The following is a 19,820-nucleotide window of genomic DNA, read 5'->3' as shown; positions in this document are numbered from 1 at the left end:
AGCGCTGGTGCCGCCGAAGTCGAATCGCAAAGGGTTCTACCACTTTCATTATGTATATTTCATTCTTTGGCACGCTCTGAACTCTAAACGGTTTGACGGATTTTAAAAAGGCTATATCTTGAATCAGTCGGGTATATTTTTCTAATTATTATTTATCTCAATGAAGCGTTTTATTTTTATTTTTATGTTATTATATATTTTTATATTTTTAAGTAATATTATATTTATTTTATATTTTTAAGTTAGAATTCACCAACCATTAACAAGAACAAAGGACAAATAAACTAACAATTGAAACTTTAACATAGAGTATTTGACACGAGAAGCACACTTACCCACCTATATTTTACACAGTTTATATCGAGTTTAAGTAAATAGCAAATAGAGGTGCGTGGCGATGAGTAATTCACATTTGTAAATATATTAGTAGGTAAATGGGTTAAAGTATACGGTTTACGATTTAGCTATAAATACGAGATTAGATTGTGGAAGTTTGTACAAGTTACGACTTAGGCTGCTCACTTGGTGGATTCTTTGCGACAAATTGTGACAAAGTTTTGTTCTACTTATTCATGAAATATGTCATAGCTGGCAATGATCCATTTGATGGAGTGTCCTCTACTCATATAAACTGTGGTTGTAACCCTTTATAGGTATTATTTCCATAACCTTCTACAGAAGAAAGAAACCTCTAAAAATGTCCACCCTACTGCGTTATTGCCTGGATCCGAACTACTTGTATTTTGAGAGAATTCCCAAGTAAACCAATGGAATATCAATGCGTGAATAATGATGGCGAAGCTTTATAAGAGTAAATTTAATAGAATCACCGATGCTGCACGTAGTCAAATTGAGAACAATTCTAGCATCTAAACATTTTCTCTAATCTTCTAGATGTTGTTTTAAAACATAATAATCCGGGTATTAGGTTTAATCGCAAGCTATTTGCACGTGCGTCCACGGCCTAATTACTTCTGTAATGGTTATACGACTTCGTAAAGATATAAAAAGATTAGGACTTTTAGATTGTTACAAACAAAATCAATAATATATTTGGATCGTTTGAAAAAATTTTTGGCCTCAATTTGACAATACACTTGTTAAAGTAATGCAAAATCGTTTTACTAGGAATGATATGGTTGTGCCTGTAGTACCGGGACCAGAATAGGGCTACGGTATCCCCTGTCTGTCGTAAGAGGCGACTAAAAGGGGCTTCTGGCGTTGCGGGCGGCAAGAGTGGGAGCTCAAACCGTCCAGCAAGCGACCCCGGGAAGGACAGCGGTTTGTGTGGTCGCATATCGCTGTAATCACCAGGGGATGTGAGAGGAGCGTAAATTGCTCCCCCCAGGGCAGAGCCCGATAGAAGGGCATCGCGTTAGCAGGACTCCGGTTGTGTTCTGTTGGATATCCCGGAGTTCTCCACCAAAGCTGAGGACAACCACCGGGGTGGTTTTAGTGCGGTAAAAGTCCTACATAACCCGGCGTCACTCCCATGGCGTCGGGTACCTTTTGAAGGTTTCCCCCTCGTCAAAAAAAAAAAGGAATGATATACTTCGAAAAATTAGACGAGCATGAATGAATAGCTGGGATAGCGTAGTGGTTAAGGAACTCGGCCTCTTGATCGAGGGGTCCAAGGTTCAAATCCCAGGCACGCACCTCTAATTTAGCAAAATTATGTACATATTAGAAATTAATTATCACTTGTTTAAACAGTGAACGACAACATCGTGAGGAAACCTGAGGTAGGTTATTTAACAGGTATTCAACCTGAGAAATCCTAAAAAAAGCTTTTCAAAGGTATGCAAAGTCTACCAATTCGGACTTGGCTAGCGCGGTGGACTATGGCCTAATCCTTCTCATTCTGAGAGTAGGCCCGTGCCCAGTAGTGGGGCAGTAAGTGGGTTGATGATGATGATGAATGACGTCGAACCTGGAGCTTTTCGTTATTTTTCGCGGTATTATTGACTATTGCTTGCCTAAAAGGTGTGGATTCATCAATTTCGCTAAGAAATTCGGCAAAAGTATCACCTATTAAAACAGTACGAATATTCTACTTACGTGACTACACACACTTGTTTTAATATTTCTGACCCAAAAGGACCATTAATGACCAATGTTCGTATACCTATTGGCTTAGAAACAGTTCATATACCTTCATGTGTAAGTATACGACTTATAAACATACAGCGGAATGAATTGCCAACTTTGTGTACGGTTTGAATATTAATTGAACGAAGCGCCTTTAATATTCATTTCCCATGCAATAGGCAGAACAAGCGTTGCAAACTAAATTAGTGGACTCTGGCGTCTCGGAGCTATAGGAGCCAATTTAGCAGGTAATTTTTGATTTTGTGGGCAGAAGGTATACTTCTTGTAATTCTTATTGTAAAATAATTATACATAGTTTAAAAACTAAAAACCACGCTAAAATTGCACAAGGAAAATCGTTAATCCTGATTCCTGACGATCCTGATGAAGAGAATGGGGTAAAATTATTAAATCGTGTATTGTCATCGGTTCTTGATTATTGTTCAAAATTTTAAATTAATCGGACCGTTCAAAGTGGGTAAAAATCAGGTTCAAAGATTCCGTTACATACATACATACATAAACATACAGGGAAAAAAATATTTTAAAAAAGTAATGATGTATTTATAGTTTTTATCAAAATCGGCCTCGTAACTCCTTTCAGCATTTTTCGCTAATCCTTATAGTTTCGGATTTGGCCCTGAAGGCCCGTTTTAAAAATTCACCCTGTATATAAAATTCTCGTGTCACGATGTTAGTTACCGTACTCCTCCGAAACGGCTTTACCGATTTTCACCAAATTTTACATGCATATTCAGTAGGTCTGAGAATCGGCTACTATCTATTTTTCATACCCCTAAGTGATAAGAATCGTTCACTCTTAACATTTTTTTATTTATATGGCAACACAACGTTTGCCGGGTCAGCTAGTAAAATACAATTTAGTTACTATTTTATATAACTTAAATTGACGTATGCATTTTAATAAACTGTGTCCACAGACCTAGACCTAATCAAATTACACGTTACGTTTAGTTTATGCATGACCCTTAGACCCTAATACAAGTGGCTAGGAGGTACTTCGAATTTTCTTGTACCTGTAGCGTACCTTCTTAACTTATTCAGTATACAATGAGACTAGGTTGATCAGGTGCCCATACGTATAAGGAAGCTCTTGCATGTTAATATGGAAGATGAAAAATAAGTGATGTCATTTATATCTTCATTTTTGACTTAGAGTGCACTGTTAGTCTAGTGGCAATCAGATTTTCATACAGGAAGGTTGGGGTTAGAATTCCACGATCCCTGAATTTCCATGAATGGTGGTAGAACTCTTTGTGGTTCGACTCCGGCGGCAACACCGCCACACCTATTTCTACCTAATAACAGCAGTGTTAAGCGCTGCTGTGTTCCGGTTTGAAGGGTGTGGTAAGGGAGACAGACTTTTCCGAGGCGTTCCAGCTTAGTCCTCAGGGGTAGCGGCGCATCTGTGGCCGACCTCAGGTAGGAATATCTAATCCCATCTGGGGTTGATTACAGATGTCCATGGGCGGCAGTAACCACTTACCATCAGGTGGACTGCATGCTCGTCTGCTACTCTTATATTATAAAAAAAAAGTTGCTTTGTATCGTACAAAACTGATTGTTTGAAGTCCCAGGTAAGAACCATAATAAAAAATATCTCCAAGAAACCTATACTAGAGAGTAATTGAAAATACCATCAAAGGTACTTCTCAAGGACTATGATCTAAGCCCTTTACATTCGGAGCAGAGACTCAATGTACAGAATGGGCAATGATGATATTATGATATTATTGACTTACAGAGTATCTATACTATTTAGGTGGAGAGATATGTATTTCTCACGACCTCTCACCTGCAACACCAGTTTAAAGCATTGTCGTATTTGGACACTTTATAGATTCGATTTCCTAGTCTAGTGCACTTATACACGCCTATTTCAGTCAGTCAGAGGAGCTTGACGTAGACCGAATGAGTTGGGAAATTGAATTTGACGCATGTTTCATCGGTTCGTAACGTCAGAATTCTGAACATTGAACTGCCGGAGAACTTTAGAACGAATTCCATACTTCGTTGACAGATATACTAAGAGACTGCTTATGAAGGCGATAAGGCACGTATAACTAAGTATTGAGGGGTTACGCCTGTGATCTACTTGTGAAGAACTTTACCTTCTTGTGAAGAACTTTACTTCCAAGAAACAAGAACACGTAAACTCTTAAGGAAGGAATAATTAGCATCATTTACAGTATTATCCATGGTAATTATTCTTACGTCATAAGACATTACGTTGTAAACAGTAGTCATGCTGTCTGTGTGTTGTGTTTCTAAGTAGACACTTTAGAGTTGAGTAACTTCATATGGTAATATCTAGGTTTAAAGAACCTTTATTTCTCATAAGATATATTACATTTGTCACTTAAAATGAGAAATTTACAATAGATTAGTAATAGCGTCTGATAATGCTAGGTACGTATGTGTTTTGAAATCTATGTACGTGTTTGTGTATATCGGTGCGTATGTTCGTGTGTGTGTTGCATGTGTGTGTGCGTGCGCATGTGTGTATGCGTGTGTCTGAATGTGTGTGTGTAATTTTTATGTATGCGTTCTTGACATAGTATGACATATTTATGTATTTTTGAGTGCTTGTTATATTATATGTTAATATTGTTATGTGTATGTTATCTAAGTGAAGGAAAGTGTGGTTTTTGCGACATTGATATTTCATTGCATGTTTCTTTTTATTATCAGATCACACATTGGGAAATGGTTACTATTACGGTAATGTGTGAACCATGCCCAGCATTGGAAATTAAAAAAAATGTTGCAGCCAGATGTCTTGGGCTAAAAGAATCTCATAATCATTAACTGCAGTTTTAGGATGGGAGATTCGCGTGCCTATTTTAATTTTTATGTAGATTGTACACAAAGTTTAAAATGCTTTGAAAACCTTACCTACTGATTTTTGTTCGCTGTACGTAGTGGTTATTCAGAGCATCTGAAACAATAGAAAACACTCATGTTACAAACTTAGTTTAGGGTTAGGCCTAGGTACAAAATAAACTTATTAGAATAAAAGATGCAAAAGTCTTCTTAGAATCCTAGTATTTTCATAATATTTTTCTAATTACTATCATATATAATTTAAGTGCCACACAGAATAAATCGAAACTCTGAAACAGTGTAAACGGCATATATTTGTCACAGCAAAATTGTGTTGTGTAAGATAATTTGACAAAACATAAAGGGAATAAAAATATCATAGGGAAAAATTCGGCCACATCATAAATAATATATATTGTTCACCTGAAATACACCATACAAATGCACGCACGGATACGCACAAGCAAACGCGTACGCACACATACCCACTCACGTATCTATTTGTTAAATGTTCTCTTATAAAAAAACATGTATTTATAATATTCGCGTTTTTATGCAAGAAGCAAAACGCTGATATAATAAATGTTTTTTTTATTATGCAAAAATGAGAAAATTTTAAAAATATCAAAAACGTCAGTACTTCCGGAAACATCATTGCGCGATTTTAATCTTAACCAGTTTATTTGAACCTGTAAGCCTTCATTAGGATCTTTGTGAAAATTAATGATTGTGTAAATAATTGCTGCGTTATGCTCACAATACCTGCCTAAAACGAAAGACATAATATTATTGTGTTTTTTTTTACTTTTCTAGTATAATAAAACTACATAAAACATAAAAGTGAGTCAGGCCGGTGACAATACAATGACTGTCAAAACCGCAAAGCCAGAACAATTGAACTTAAATTGTGTTTCGCATTAAACAAATATGGAAGCAAACTAAAATTCATTTATTTTATTCATGTTTTTGTTAAAAAACATCTGCTACCTCATTTTGCCGATGATTCATTAAGAATTTAAAATTAATATTAAAATAATTTGTTATAATTATTAGGTAAAAAATATGTTCTAATTATTATGTTTCTTTATTATGTTTTTAAAAAGATTATTATGTTTTAAAGTGATTTTAAGAAACTGTTTACATTGTTGCCATATAGTTAAATATACGAGTAGCTTAGGATTACGCACAATTTTGACGAATCCCTTAGGGCTGTAGGGCGTTCCAAAGGATGAAACATACTTCGTTCGAATGATATAATTCTCTGCAGTCAGGTAAAAATAACGTTATAGAGTCTGTTCAGTATTTAATAGATAACTACCGATTTCAGCGCATATAAAATAGGGTTTATAACACCGAACTGTTTGAGGCAGATCTAGTGTTATGTATTTCGGACTGGCTAAAATACTAATATAAAAAATCACATCGAAATTCGGTCGAATTGAGAAACCTCCTCCTTTTGTGAAGTCGGTACTAATCTATGATTACATACGAAAAGCATACAGTCATAACTCAGTATTCATCATGGGACGACATAATAATTATTATATATTAACGGAGGGCCACGGGTCCACCTTTTCGGACGTGAGTGTATATGTTGCATCACGGCTGACCGGTTAAGGGACGTATTTATATAGTTTTTACAACTGCACTATTGTCACTAGCACCCAAGGGTACAAAATTATTATTTTGGACAAAACCAGTGACCTAAAATTGAAAATAGTTTATGAAAATAGTTTATTTCTCTCACAAAAAGGTCTTATGTTAAATTGCATGATTACAACAATATAAATATTTTAAACCTTACGTAGTGAGAGACTGGTGCCTATTGTAGGTAAAAAATACCTGAATTACAGTTGTACCTAAATTGAAGTCATTTACTCCGTATAATTACGTGGAATGATTCCCTTGTTCTATTTTTGTCTGAGCCTAGTTCCGTGTTAATTAACGTGTTTTACTTTTAAACGTTAAATGTGAAAGCGAAGTAGGTCGGTCATTGCCTTCCAGGTACGGGAAATAGACAATGAACGTAAATACGGTTTGCATAGCTTGTGTCTAACGTTTCAGATAAATCAATGTTTGTCTTTACGTGTCTGTATTTGTGTATTTGTTGTTGTTTGTTGGTAGAATCCTGTGTGGTTTGACGACAGAGGCAATACCGCCTATGTCTGCCTAATAACAGAAGTGTTAAACGCTGCTGTATTTTAGTTTTAAGGGTAAGCGACCTACTTATGGGAGCCGTTTCAACTTAATAAGGCGACCTCAAGTAGGACTCTAATCTTATTAGGTTTGATTGCTGATGTCCATGGGCGGCAGTAGTTATGTACCGTCAGATGGACTGCATACACGTGTACTATTTCTATAATAATAAAAAAGTATTTGAAAAGTAAATATTTTGAAGGTGGTAGAACCCCTTGTGGTTCGACTCCGGCGGTACCACCGCCACACCTATTTCTACCTAATAACAGCAGTGTTAGGCGCTGCTGTGTTCCGGTTTGAAGGGTGTGGTAAGGGAGACAGACTTTTCCGAGGCGTTCCAGTTTAGTCCTCAGGGGTAGCGGCGCACCTGTGGCCGACCTCAGGTAGGAATACCGACGTCCATGACAGATGTCCATGGGCGGCAGTAGCCACTTACCATCAGGTGGACTGCATGCTCGTCTGCTACTCTTATATTATAAAAAAAATACATTATAATATTTATGTATATTATAACATATTGGTGGATGACGTCATGGAACAGGTTCAGAGAACAGTTTAGAAATATTTGTAAAGAGAGAACGGTATTTTATTTTCAACAGTAGGTAAGTCACGTGATACAATTTCAAAATTTAGTATATTGTTCGTAGAACAACAATACTAATTGGTGTATCATATGAGTACATGTTTAATCATAACATCACGTGGTCTGCATGTTAAGTGTAAAATGTTAACCATATGTGGGATTGAGATTAACATTAACATTCTACGCACACAACTCTATTTCTTTTGTTCTCAGCACTATAGTGTTCTTAAAAATGAAATATTTAATGCTTTTAAGATGTATGCCGCTTTGTTTGAAGATTTATGTGAGCATAAAAATTATTCAGTGCTTCCAAAATATATTGGGTCGTTTTAATGTTAAATGCTAAATCGTTTTCAATATTTCAAGAATATTTTCACATTGTATGAAAATATTTTGGTGAATCCTCTTTAAGATGGGTGCTCAGACAACCGGAGATTTGTGATTTGTTTTGCCTCTAACGAAAATGTTTTGGTAAATACCTTTTGAATTTCGGTTTGTTTTTTTCAAACCCTTGCAGATACAATAATTGTTTTGATACTTATCCCTTCTTAACGGAATATTAATATTCTTGAAATAGTTTATAGTTCGCAAAATTTATAACATGTCTGTCAGCTGATCCATAAATGTGCAAGTCGAACTCGTACATCGAGGGTTCTGTACCTCCTAAATTGTTAGTATTTCGGTTTACCTGCCAAAGTCTAATAAAGCGAAAAACGTCAAAAAGTCGAAACAATCAACATATTTTTATTTTTAGTATTTATTGTTATAGCGACCACCCTTCTACATATTCTGAAAAAAATCAAGTGTCTATCTATTACGGTTCAGGTGATTTAACACGAGGCTAACGGAGGCTTAGTAATAGGGTTTCGTTTTTACCCTTTGGATACGGAACCCGAAAATAATGTTACCAACACCAGAACGAACGAACTTCAATGGTTTTTAATTAAAATTTGGGCTCAGGATTTTTTACGTGAAAATATTGAACAAACATGACTCTACCATCTTTAATAATATTTCTAGTTTTTAATTTACTTTCCTGCCTGGCTCTGTAGTCATCATCCACATATTTGTTCGTAAATCTCAAAAATATTTATAGACCTTTAATCTTTCTTTCAATTACATTTTAAATTACTTCCCTCGATGATATTATATATTTTTATTTTCATATCTGAAATCAAATATTGAATAAGTCCTTAATTAGTCGACTCCTAGACAACTTTTGAAAGAAGTAATTTAGTTGAAAACTTTTGTAATTAGCGTCTAAAGCAAATCAATATAATTAATTAGGAGACAAAACTGTTCATTGCAGTTATAAAAATAATTCTTGTTCTATTCTTAGTATTTTATTTAAAGTTTTCTATTTTTGATATCTCCGAGACTAAAATAAAATACTTTTACAATTCCAATCACAACAAATCTGATTATTGTTCAGTCTAAGCCGAACAAAGCCGATACGAATCGGGTCTACACACTCGTATCTCGTGCATTTCTCGCGTTCCTGCGAAAATGTGGAACGGGCCTAAGATCCTAAATCTTATGACAATAATGAGTTGTTAATGTATACAACAAATGCTTACAGTATTTTTATAGTATTGAAGTAGAAAACGAGAACGGCCTCTGCCGCCCATGGAAACCTGTCGCTAGCTCTATAAAGAGCAAGGGCAAGGTGAAGGTGTTCATAGATTTGCTGCCACTCCCTACAAGTTAGTTCACATGTATTCCTTCTACCGAAACCAAAATCTGCTTCATGCAAGGTGTGGCGTTGATACCTTCCCCGAAATATATTGGTTCTACCACCTCTCAAAAATTTAACGTTTAGTTAGTTAGTTTAAAAGTTTAGTTTACACTAGATTATTTAATATACATAGTGCAAATTGTCTAAACAAGTAATCTATCATTGGCTTGTCACTTCTAGTGTTGTCATGTCATGTCACGACGTCACGGAGCGTAGCGTCTCGGTGCCGTGCCGTTCCCATGAGACGGGCTGCGTGCCAACTGACGATCTTTGAGAATTTATATATCCGAATATGATTTGTGAATGATGTGTAGTGTAAATAAGTCAAACGTAATGCCTATGGCGTTTTTTGCAAGTTAGAGATAAATGATAAAGACTCATGTTACTTAGTTATTGAAGCAAAGTTTTGTCGTATTTCGTCGTATTTGGGTTCGAGGGGCCACCGTCGCTGAACTTCTCACCTTACCTTTAGGTATAGGTTTAATTGTGGCGACATTTATCCTATATATTATCTTTTTTTTTATATATTATCTATTTCATGTTTATTGAAGTAGTCAACAAATACGTTATATAGTTGCTGCTGTACCTACTCGTATTCTGATTTGAGGGAGGGAGATATTATTTCTGGATTTAGATTAAGTTTTCGAGATTATGAATTTATAATTAATTGCATTTATCCGGGATTGACTATTGATATCCATGGGCGGCAGTACACACTTTCCATCAGGTGGATTGCGTGCTCGTCTACTGCTCCTATATTATAAATAATAAGAGTAAGTCCGGATTGTCGCTTCTAAGTTTAATCTTAATTAGCCGAGTGTCTCACGACCGTTGTCTTTGAACACGTGTTTTGTTACAAAGCGCCATGTCTTTTTTATTTCTATCACATGTCTCACACATGGGCATTATTATGAGCCGTTTGATATCTGTCGTCTTTATTATTTTTTTCAAGATGTGAAGTTTAAAGGGGACGCGGTGAGAAATGTTACTCTGTTAATAATGGCTGAAGTGTGTTTTGTTAACTTGATTTTGTTATGATTGTATCTGAAATTGTATCAACCGTAGTATACGTGATTAATATTGTGTTTTTATATATTTCGTTGTTTTCCTGAAATAGAATTGCGTGATAGAACACTGCAGTTGTGTTTACTGTAACTGCAGTAAATGGATACCTATGTATAAACTTTTAAAGTAATTAACTATAAAAGTACCTATTTGATTGATTAGACACTTTGTGTGATAAAAATCTTGTGAGTTACTCGCTTAATTTGTATAACAAGTTAGTTCGACTGCTGTAAGTAGCTTACATCGCCAAAGACAGAAAATTAGCAATGCAAAGACGTTTCTACTAAGCATGAAAGCAAATCACTACCATAAATATCAACTAACCCACTTGAGTAATGCAAGTTAAACACAAAAAAAGCAAAATTCTAAGGAAAAATTCTCGGACATTTCCAGGAACTCGTGAATCCAAGGAAAAATGGTCACAAAATGCTCTTGAAATTTAAAGTGCTCGTTAAGATGTTCATTAATTTAAAGTATCTATTACCCGAAAAACCGTGTTCCCGTTTCGCGTTCACTGTCTTAACTACGCAATTATTCCGAGTGAGACGTTCTCTGCAATTCGAATTCTCTAATTTTGTGACGGGTTTTCATAACTTTCTTTATGAAAATTGGTGTTTTTGTACAAGAGTTTTTTTTTCTGAGATAAATCTGTAATCATCCCCGTATATATTATATTTTTACCTGAGGTCGCTATAGATATACCCTTGAGGACTAAGTTGTAACAAATCGGAAAAATATGTCTTCCTTATCACACCCTTCAAACCAGGACACAACAGTGATTTGGGTTCGATCTCTGGCCAGACAAATATCTAAATAATGAATTTGGAAATCAGTTCTTGGTTTGGGTGTTTGTGTATTTATTCGCCTTTGCATGTGTCCATGGCACCCACGACACATCACACATGGTACCCACGACACATCACATCACATCCTAGTGTGAGGCTGTAAGTGTAGAAAGGTCTAGAGTCCTTAATGTATTACAATCACATACACACATGGGCCCCTTATAATATTTGTATTCGGCATGTAATCCAACTCAACCATTTAAGGGTAAAGTGCTTCGTTATACACGATTTTCGTCATGCGCCGATATGAAAAGGTAGGCCTTTGATCTCGCATTATATCATAGAACCTTGAATGTTTGTGACTGGTTGATTGGTTGGCTTTGTGTATGAATTTACCCGCAATGTTATGGATACGGTAATATCTATAACTACTACCCTATTCAAAGGACGAAACTAGTTATAGTTTCGTCGTTTGATATTTGGCCTCTCAATCTAGAGATCTACGGTTCGAACACCAAGCATGCACTTCGATTATTCGAAATTAAATAAATAAACAAACGCTTTCTACTACCACAGCCCCACACTAGGATTCCATGTGTCGTGGATGCCATGGACACACACATTGACGAATACACAAACACCCAGACCCAGGAACAGATATACATATAAATTCATCAATTATGTGCTATAATAATAATAATAACCTGTTGCTTTAACAGCCTCGATCAACAATTTAACGGTGAGGAAACATCGTTAGGAAACAAACACACCTAGGAGTTTTTATAAAGTTCTCAAATGTGTGTGAAGTCTATTAATTCGCATTTGGCTAACGTGGTCTTAAAAACCCCTTTTACTCTGAGAGAACACGCTGAGCCCACTAGTGGGACAATAATTGGCTAACGTTGACTATTATGAATACACAAAGTTTCTCTAATCTTTAAACTCATGTGGAAACTGAACTATAAACGTTAGTTAATTTGGTAGTATAGATAGGTAAATACACTTTGCAAGGGAAATAGTTGTGATCAAACAGCGATTTCTGTTAAAATGTAGTTCGAAAGAAGGTAATTTGCTGTTAGATTAAGTAATATTCTTTCTATCGCTTTGAATCTGTCGGAACTTAGCAGACAGAAGTTAGGTTATTTTTATCTAATAAAGGTAGTCAATGGGTTGCGTTGACGGAAAAACGGTATGTCGGTAAAACTTGTGAGAAATAAGAGTTCTAAAAATTTTTTTAAAGTTTTTCTTATCATATCAGTCGTAGAAGCAAATGTATTATGAACAACGCTGAAAAATAGCATTTACGACGACCCACAATTTTTCGTATTTAGTGTTATAGCGGCCAACGTTATATATCTTTATATATATATTTCTTATGTGCGTGTGTATGTCACTGAACTCCTCCTAAACGACTGGACTGATTTTGATGAAAATTGTTGTGTGTCCGTGGGAAATTTTTTTTTTTTAATTCGTAAGTAGTTATAGAATCGGAAATTAAGCATTTGATCAAGTGATGTTCTTCTTTAGCAAAGTTGTGGTCCAAGAGCTCACGAGGGTTTGGGAGTTGGTAAGACCAATTTTCGACAGATGGCACCACTGATTCCAATGCAGGTACGAATTTTCCGTTTTATGTATGTCATGTTATTTCTTTGAAATGCGGGCGAAGCCGTGGACACCACTAATACTCTATAAAAACTTCAAGTGTCTAACTTTTAGGGTTCAGAAGATAGAGCCCTATGACAAACGCACAAACAGCGAAGACTACGTACTAGGGTATCATTTTTATTCTTTGGGTAACCATAAAAATATAATAGAATACAAATATAATGAAAATGTGTAGCTTAGTTTTGGTGTTCAATAATAAAATCAAAAGGCACATAAGTAAAAGCAAATCAAAATATAGCGTGCTCTAAATAAACTACAAAGCTTGGGACGGCAAGTTTTAATTTGTTTGTGTCAGAACTATTTTGACCGACACTGGAATACGGAAATGAAATATTTAACCGCTTTGTATAACAAATTAAGTTAGAATTATATCTTTCCTCGCTAGAAATTGTTATAGAAACAAAAAAAGCGGACTGCCTAATATAATCTATGACACTCCCTTTATTTTGTTGTTGTTGACGAGGGGAAAACCTTCAAAAGGTACCCGACGCCATGGGAGTGACGCCGGGTTACGTGGGATTTTTACCGCACTCGAACCCCCCCGGTGGCCGTCCTCAGCGTTTGGTGGAGAAATCCGGGATCTCCAACGTAACACAACCGGAGTCCTCCTAACACGATGCCCTTCTATTGGGCTCTGCCCTAGGGGGAGCAATTTACGCTCCTCTCACATCCCCTGGTGATTACAGCGATATGCGACCACACAAACCGCTGTCCTTCCCGGGCTCGCTTGCTGGACGGTTGGAGCTCCCACTCTTGCCGCCCGCAACCCCGGAAGCCCCTTTTAGTCGCCTCTTACGACAGGCAGGGGATACCGTAGCCCTATTCTGGTCCCGGTGCTACAGGGACAAATCTATCACACTCCCATAAAAGGCCACTTTGTAATGAAGACCCGCATGGCTGAGTGGTCACCATAATATTCGTTTTACGCGCAGATGATCCCGGTTTCGATCCCCGGTCAGGCAGATATCTAAATGATAAATTTAGATTTCTGTTTCTGGGTCTGGATGTTTTCTATATTTGTCTTGTGTGTGCCCATGGCACCTACAAAATTTTTTTTTTTATAAAAAAAGTGTTTTTTTTTTATATAAAACCTTATTTCAATCGTGTTGTTCCAATCTCGACATGACTTTATGTAACTATGTTAAGTTTCAAATTTATAAGCCCTGCAGTTTTTTCAAAAAAGGGGTGGAAAGCTCGTTTCGCTCGCCCTAATTATGATGTACAGAATATTATTGACATTATTATGTGCTATTATGAGAATTTATTTTAAAACTTAATAAAAGTTTAGGAGGAACTAATCTACAAAAAGCTCCTTATGCAAATCACTACCACAATAACTAAGGGAAGATTAATGGGTCTCAAGGGAAAACAGGGCTAAGGCGTCGTCCACGCTGTTTTAATACAGCTTTATAGTTTCAAATTTGGTAGAACCTTCTGTGGTTCGACTCAGTTTTAAGCGTCGCCGTGTTCTGGTTTGAAGGATGTGGCAACGTAGACATACTTTTCCGAGGCGTTCCAGCATAGTCCTCACGGGAAACAGCGCATCTGTGGCCGAACTCAACTATTTAATCTTATGTGGGATTGATAACAGATGTACAAGGGTGGCAGTAGCTCTAGTAGTAAGTGATATAGAAAATTGCATCGGTTGCGATTGATAGGTGATGGATGGGGTTCAAACTTCATACGCTTTTTCGTGCTTCGGAGAGCGCGATAAGCTGTCAGTTCCGGTAGTTATCAGTGGATCCCATCCATCTATTGGATATCAAACCAAAAAGATTAAAAACAGCGTTATACAGCGGACATTGTCTAGTTTTTCATACAAAAAAATCATCTCGCGTCACACTGATACGATGTCGGATTTATTGATATATATTTATATCGTTGATGATACTTTTTCTTCTATATCTCCAGGTCTATTATTATTCTAAAGTTGGATGTCTTTCGATAAAAGATTAATAATACATGATGCTGTGTCGCCAATTCTTTTTTCTTACTCTAACACGCTACTGCGTGTCAAGATTGGATTTGTGGGTAATAAGTTCCTCCATGGAACTTTTCATTGCGTTGGAACACATGGCTATTTTTATTCAGATCAGTTGACAGTGGCTTAGTTCTCCTTATTACTGAAGAAGCTGTTCACTGCCCAGTAGTGTGCACTAAGAAGAGGCTGCAACTACTTTTTATAATCTTTTGCCCACACTTAACAAAATTAACTTTTTCTTTTGGCAGCGTAAGTACGCTCTTGTGGACGAACTCTTAGCGCGCTCTCAAGAATAGAGATTTAAAATCTCGGGTAGCGCGACTAAAATTGATCACAGCAATTAGGTGTCGCGGCCCGATAATAGATTGTTTATGTTGTTGAACAAAATAGCTCCAGAATCGGCCGTGGGAAATAATAGGCCGTGCTAAGCCGTCGAAAGATATTGGGCGAAGATGTTCTATGGTGCAAGTGGAATGGAGCTGTTTACGGCTTTCATTATTACTCTCAAATTTCTTTCTTGATTGTCATTCGCTTAAGTGTAATTAAGTTTTATTTAAATTAAGTAGCGTTATTATAGCACTGTTAAAAGAAGAAAGTATGCACATTACATACTCTGTAATTTATTGTAGTTTAGATATTTTACAACCAGAAAGTTTTCTTACTAAATGTATCTCCAATATGCTTATAGATGGCGCTGTATATAGTAAAAATTACGATCATCTTAAATTATCCCCTTTTACACCATAGGAAATCAGTTTCTGAAATGTGATTTATGTTATCGTTTATTTGTTTACTAATAAGATTTTATTATTCAATAAAGCGGAATGTCGCTATAAAGTTACGTAAAGCCGAGGAAGGAACTTGCATAAAAGTTTCATGAAGTTCGCCGATATGGGACAAGTCTCGCGCTATTTGTTGCCGGGTCAACGACCTGCGTAATGTGCGGTTTTGTTCTATGCGATCCTGGTACTTGTGTTGTGTATTTCTTAATGAAGTTAGGGGTTATTATTTATTTGTATGTAACATAAAAATATAATTATGATTTACTTAAAACTATAAGGTGATGAAAAAATTATTGGACACGTTTAATTACAAAAGTTGTACTGCATTAGTGATGGAACGTTTCGCGTAGATGGTACAATCTTGTAGTGCACGAGGCGTTTTAATTTTTTAGTACTAAGATCTGAGGAGCAGCAACGAGGGATCATCGAATGCAAAATGTGCGTCGGGTCGTTACAAAAATATTAAAATCTCATTAGACATTGCTGCCAGTGTAACAATGGCGATAGTGAAGACGCAGAACGTCCAAGGTTCGGTTCCCACCCAAACGGTTATGAAAATAGAAGATGTTTATAATCTGAAAGTATATATTTATTATGTGTGCTCAATTGTCCATCCACCCACATGAGTGTAGAACCCAAAGTAAAGACAACAATGTTTCTAAAATACCTTGTACATTAACCGCTAGCCCTTTATGGGTTTTGTTTGTTTAGGAGATTAAAACCTCAGACAAATCAGGGCTTTGCCTCCGGAATGTACGCTTGACCTAACTATCATTTGGATTACGACATCACTGTTTACGGTAGGATTTTTTTCTATTTTTGCTAATAGAAAAAATCCTACCGTAAACAGTAACAGTAACAGTAGCATTACCATGAGTTTACAAAAGTATTACTCGATAGCGACTGCGTAAAATAAATGTATGAAAAATTGTACAGCGCCTCTGGTGGTTACTCGTAGAACTAAATTCCGTAGTGTGAGCCACTCGTAACGTAAAAAACCTATCGAAATCAAATCGCTAGCGAATTTCATTATGATCTATTGCCATACAAATTCGGTCCCATGAGTCATTAATTTGACAGACGTTGTCAAAAGATACCGTAACGATAGTAGTTATGTTATTCACTAGCAAAGTGACAATAGTTTTCTATTTACAATTTCTATAGTGGCGTTTCTATGCCAACTCATGGTAGTGCTACAGTAGACTTTATGGTTTTTTCATAGTTGTGCCATATGCAGGTACTTGTAGAACAAAATATTTAAAAATTATGTTATATTTATGTTAGGAACAGCTAGCAAATATTATCTATATTTGAACAAAGATTTCGACGAATTGAGAACCTCCTCGTTTTTTGAAGATGCTCTTCGGTTCTACTTGAATTCAATCACAGATGCGTTGTCACTGACGACTATGATGACACTTCATATTATGCTAGTCTGCCGGTATCTACATCCTTCCACGAAACGCAAAAACAGCTTCACGGTATTAAAGTTAACTTAAGCATTCAAATTAACATCGTATCCACTGTATAATATATTATTTCTATTAAAGATAGAACCTTTTATTAAAAAATTAATGAATGTGAAAACCGTCGGTCAAAGTCGTTCCTCACTATAATCCAAGCGATAACGGACAAGTATTTCCGAGTAAAGGTTTTTCTCATTTCGGTAGCTATAATCAGGTCGCCGGGACTACTCTTAGGAATTTTTGGGCGCCGGGTACTTTGCATAAGCTGGCAATGAATTACATGAAACTCTAAATCATGTCCAGTAAAAGGGTTTAGTGAAAGGTTAAATTGTCATTTATTTCTCCATCATTCGCAATAGAGTATATATAGTCCAGGTATCCCTAGTTTTTATAGTAATTATCTGACTATCAGTGGGACATTAAAATTGTTATGTGCAAGGAAATTATCGATCTTCGTAACTGTCACCTATAAAAACGATTTAGAAGTTAAGTAAACAGTAGCACTACCATGAGTTTACAAAAGTATTACTCGCTAGCGACTGCGTAAAATAAATGTATGAAAAATTGTACAGCGCCTTTGGTGGTTACTCGTAGAACTAAATTCCATAGTGTGAGCCACTCGTAACGTAAAAAAGCTATCGAAATCAAATCGCTAGCGAATGTCATTATGATCTACTGCCATACAAATTCGGTCCCATGAGTCATTAATTTGACAGACGTTGTCAAGAAATACCGTAACGATAGTAGTTATGTTATTCACTAGCAAAATGACAATAGTTTTCTATTTACAATTTCTATAGTGGCGTTTCTATGCCAACTCATGGTAGTGCTACAGTATAAGAAACCGTTTATTTTCATCCCGAAAGCATAGTTTATTTTCATCCCGAAAGCATAGTAATAAAAATAAAATTCTTGATTAAATAATTGATAATAATTAATTGATAAAGCAATCTGACTTAAGCAGCATTGATTTATTTTAAAATAATATAATAAAGTCACAGACTTGGTTTTCCAAACTATTTGCAGATTGCCTACAATAGGCTTCTAAAATATAGCCTAAGATAACACTTATGATATTTGATACAAAGATAAGTCTAATGACACCACATACTACATTATCCATCAAGTCGTTTAGGCTTCAGAACGTGCCAAAGAAATTGACATAGGCACGTACCCTCGAAAAATATTACTATCCTTCGGTTACAAGAGAATAATAATAAGAATTTATTTCTCTTCAAAAATAGGAAATATTTTGTCACGCATTTTTATCCAACGGAAATACCTACATTATGGTATAAAAATGTTTAACAAAATATTTGTAAAGTTATTGAAGCAAAAATATAATTGCCTTAGAAAATTTCACACTGAATATAACAGCAAATTCTATTTGAAGACATTTATTCACACATTTTGCCTTCTATTGGATAATAATATGTTATTCTTATGAGAAAAATATCGTTCGTTTCTCGAATTGATCTAATAGAATATAAATAACTGTTTTTAAAATGAATTTGCTCTTATATTTATGAAGATCTATGAAATTTTCTAAGGCAATTATATTTTCGCTTCAACAACTTCACAAATTATGTTTGTAATAATAAACACACTTTTTTGTATGATATAGGAGTAGCAGACGAGTATGCAGTCCACCGTGGTACGTGGCTAATGCTGCCCATGGACATCTGTAGTAAACCCCAGATAGGATTAGATATTCATATCTGACGTCGGTCACAGCGGTCATAGTGCGCCGCTACCCCTGAGGACTAAGCTGGCACGCCTCGGAAAAGTATGTCTCCCTTACCACACCCTCCAAACCAGAACACATCAGCGATTACCGCTGCTGTTATGAGGCAGAAATATGTGTGGCGGTGGTACCGCCGAAGTCGAACCACAAAGTTTTCTACCACCTTCAAAGTGGCAAACACACAGGCGATATTCCGAAAAAATACCATTTTACTTAATACACAAAAATCGGACCTTGAGTATATTTGCCTCCTGGCGTTGAGGTCGATCATCCATCAGGGAGACGTTTAGGAATCGAGGGAAATTGACCCTGCGTTCGATTTCGGATCATAGCGGATGTGAAAATGGGACAACCTTCGCGTTTCGATCAAGAATTCTTTACATTCTTTTCTATATTCGATCTAAGAGAACGCAAGATCAAAATTGTATGTCGATATTGTATTTCGTATTATTTTTGACGACCGTATGACATGGAGATGAGAACTTTTGTATGGTGGTTAAATACATACACCTTATGTATGTACTAGTAGTATGCTGTATTTTACTCGACTGTGGAGGGTATTGTTTTTAAGCGTAACATACATACATATGTGTATGTCTCATTCTTTGGTTTACACGTATGAGCTTTAGATTCGATATATGCAATATTTCTAAGCAAACGGAAAATTTAAAATTGTAATTCTCTAATGTACGAGTAGATTCGGGTTTTTCATGGGGAAAAAGAGGAGCTCAATTCGTAATTTTCACTAAGAATTTCCGTTAAAAATTCTAGGCACATTTAAATCGGAAACGCCACGAATTTTATGAATATTTTTAAAATAGAGAACAAAATTTTACTAAATCAAGTAAGTATTTTGTTTCTTTGCTCTGGTTAAAAGTGGTATATG

General features: G+C 36.0%; 1 protein-coding gene across 1 annotated transcript in view; it reads right to left on the bottom strand.

Moving 5' to 3' along the window:
* Positions 1-19,820, bottom strand: part of LOC140743571 (G-protein coupled receptor moody) — a 130,470-nt gene that overhangs the window by 51,310 nt on the left and 59,340 nt on the right. The window contains exon 2 of the mRNA XM_073074964.1: positions 5,005-5,047. The gene's annotated coding sequence lies outside the window, so the exon portion shown is untranslated. The remainder of the gene's footprint in view (positions 1-5,004; positions 5,048-19,820) is intronic.

This window comes from Epargyreus clarus, unplaced genomic scaffold, assembly GCF_041222505.1.
Source record: "Epargyreus clarus isolate Ecla_fem2 unplaced genomic scaffold, WU_Ecla_fem_2.2 ptg000001l, whole genome shotgun sequence".
Lineage (NCBI taxonomy): Eukaryota > Metazoa > Arthropoda > Insecta > Lepidoptera > Hesperiidae > Epargyreus > Epargyreus clarus.
This window is presented reverse-complemented; position numbering and strand designations above follow the sequence as displayed.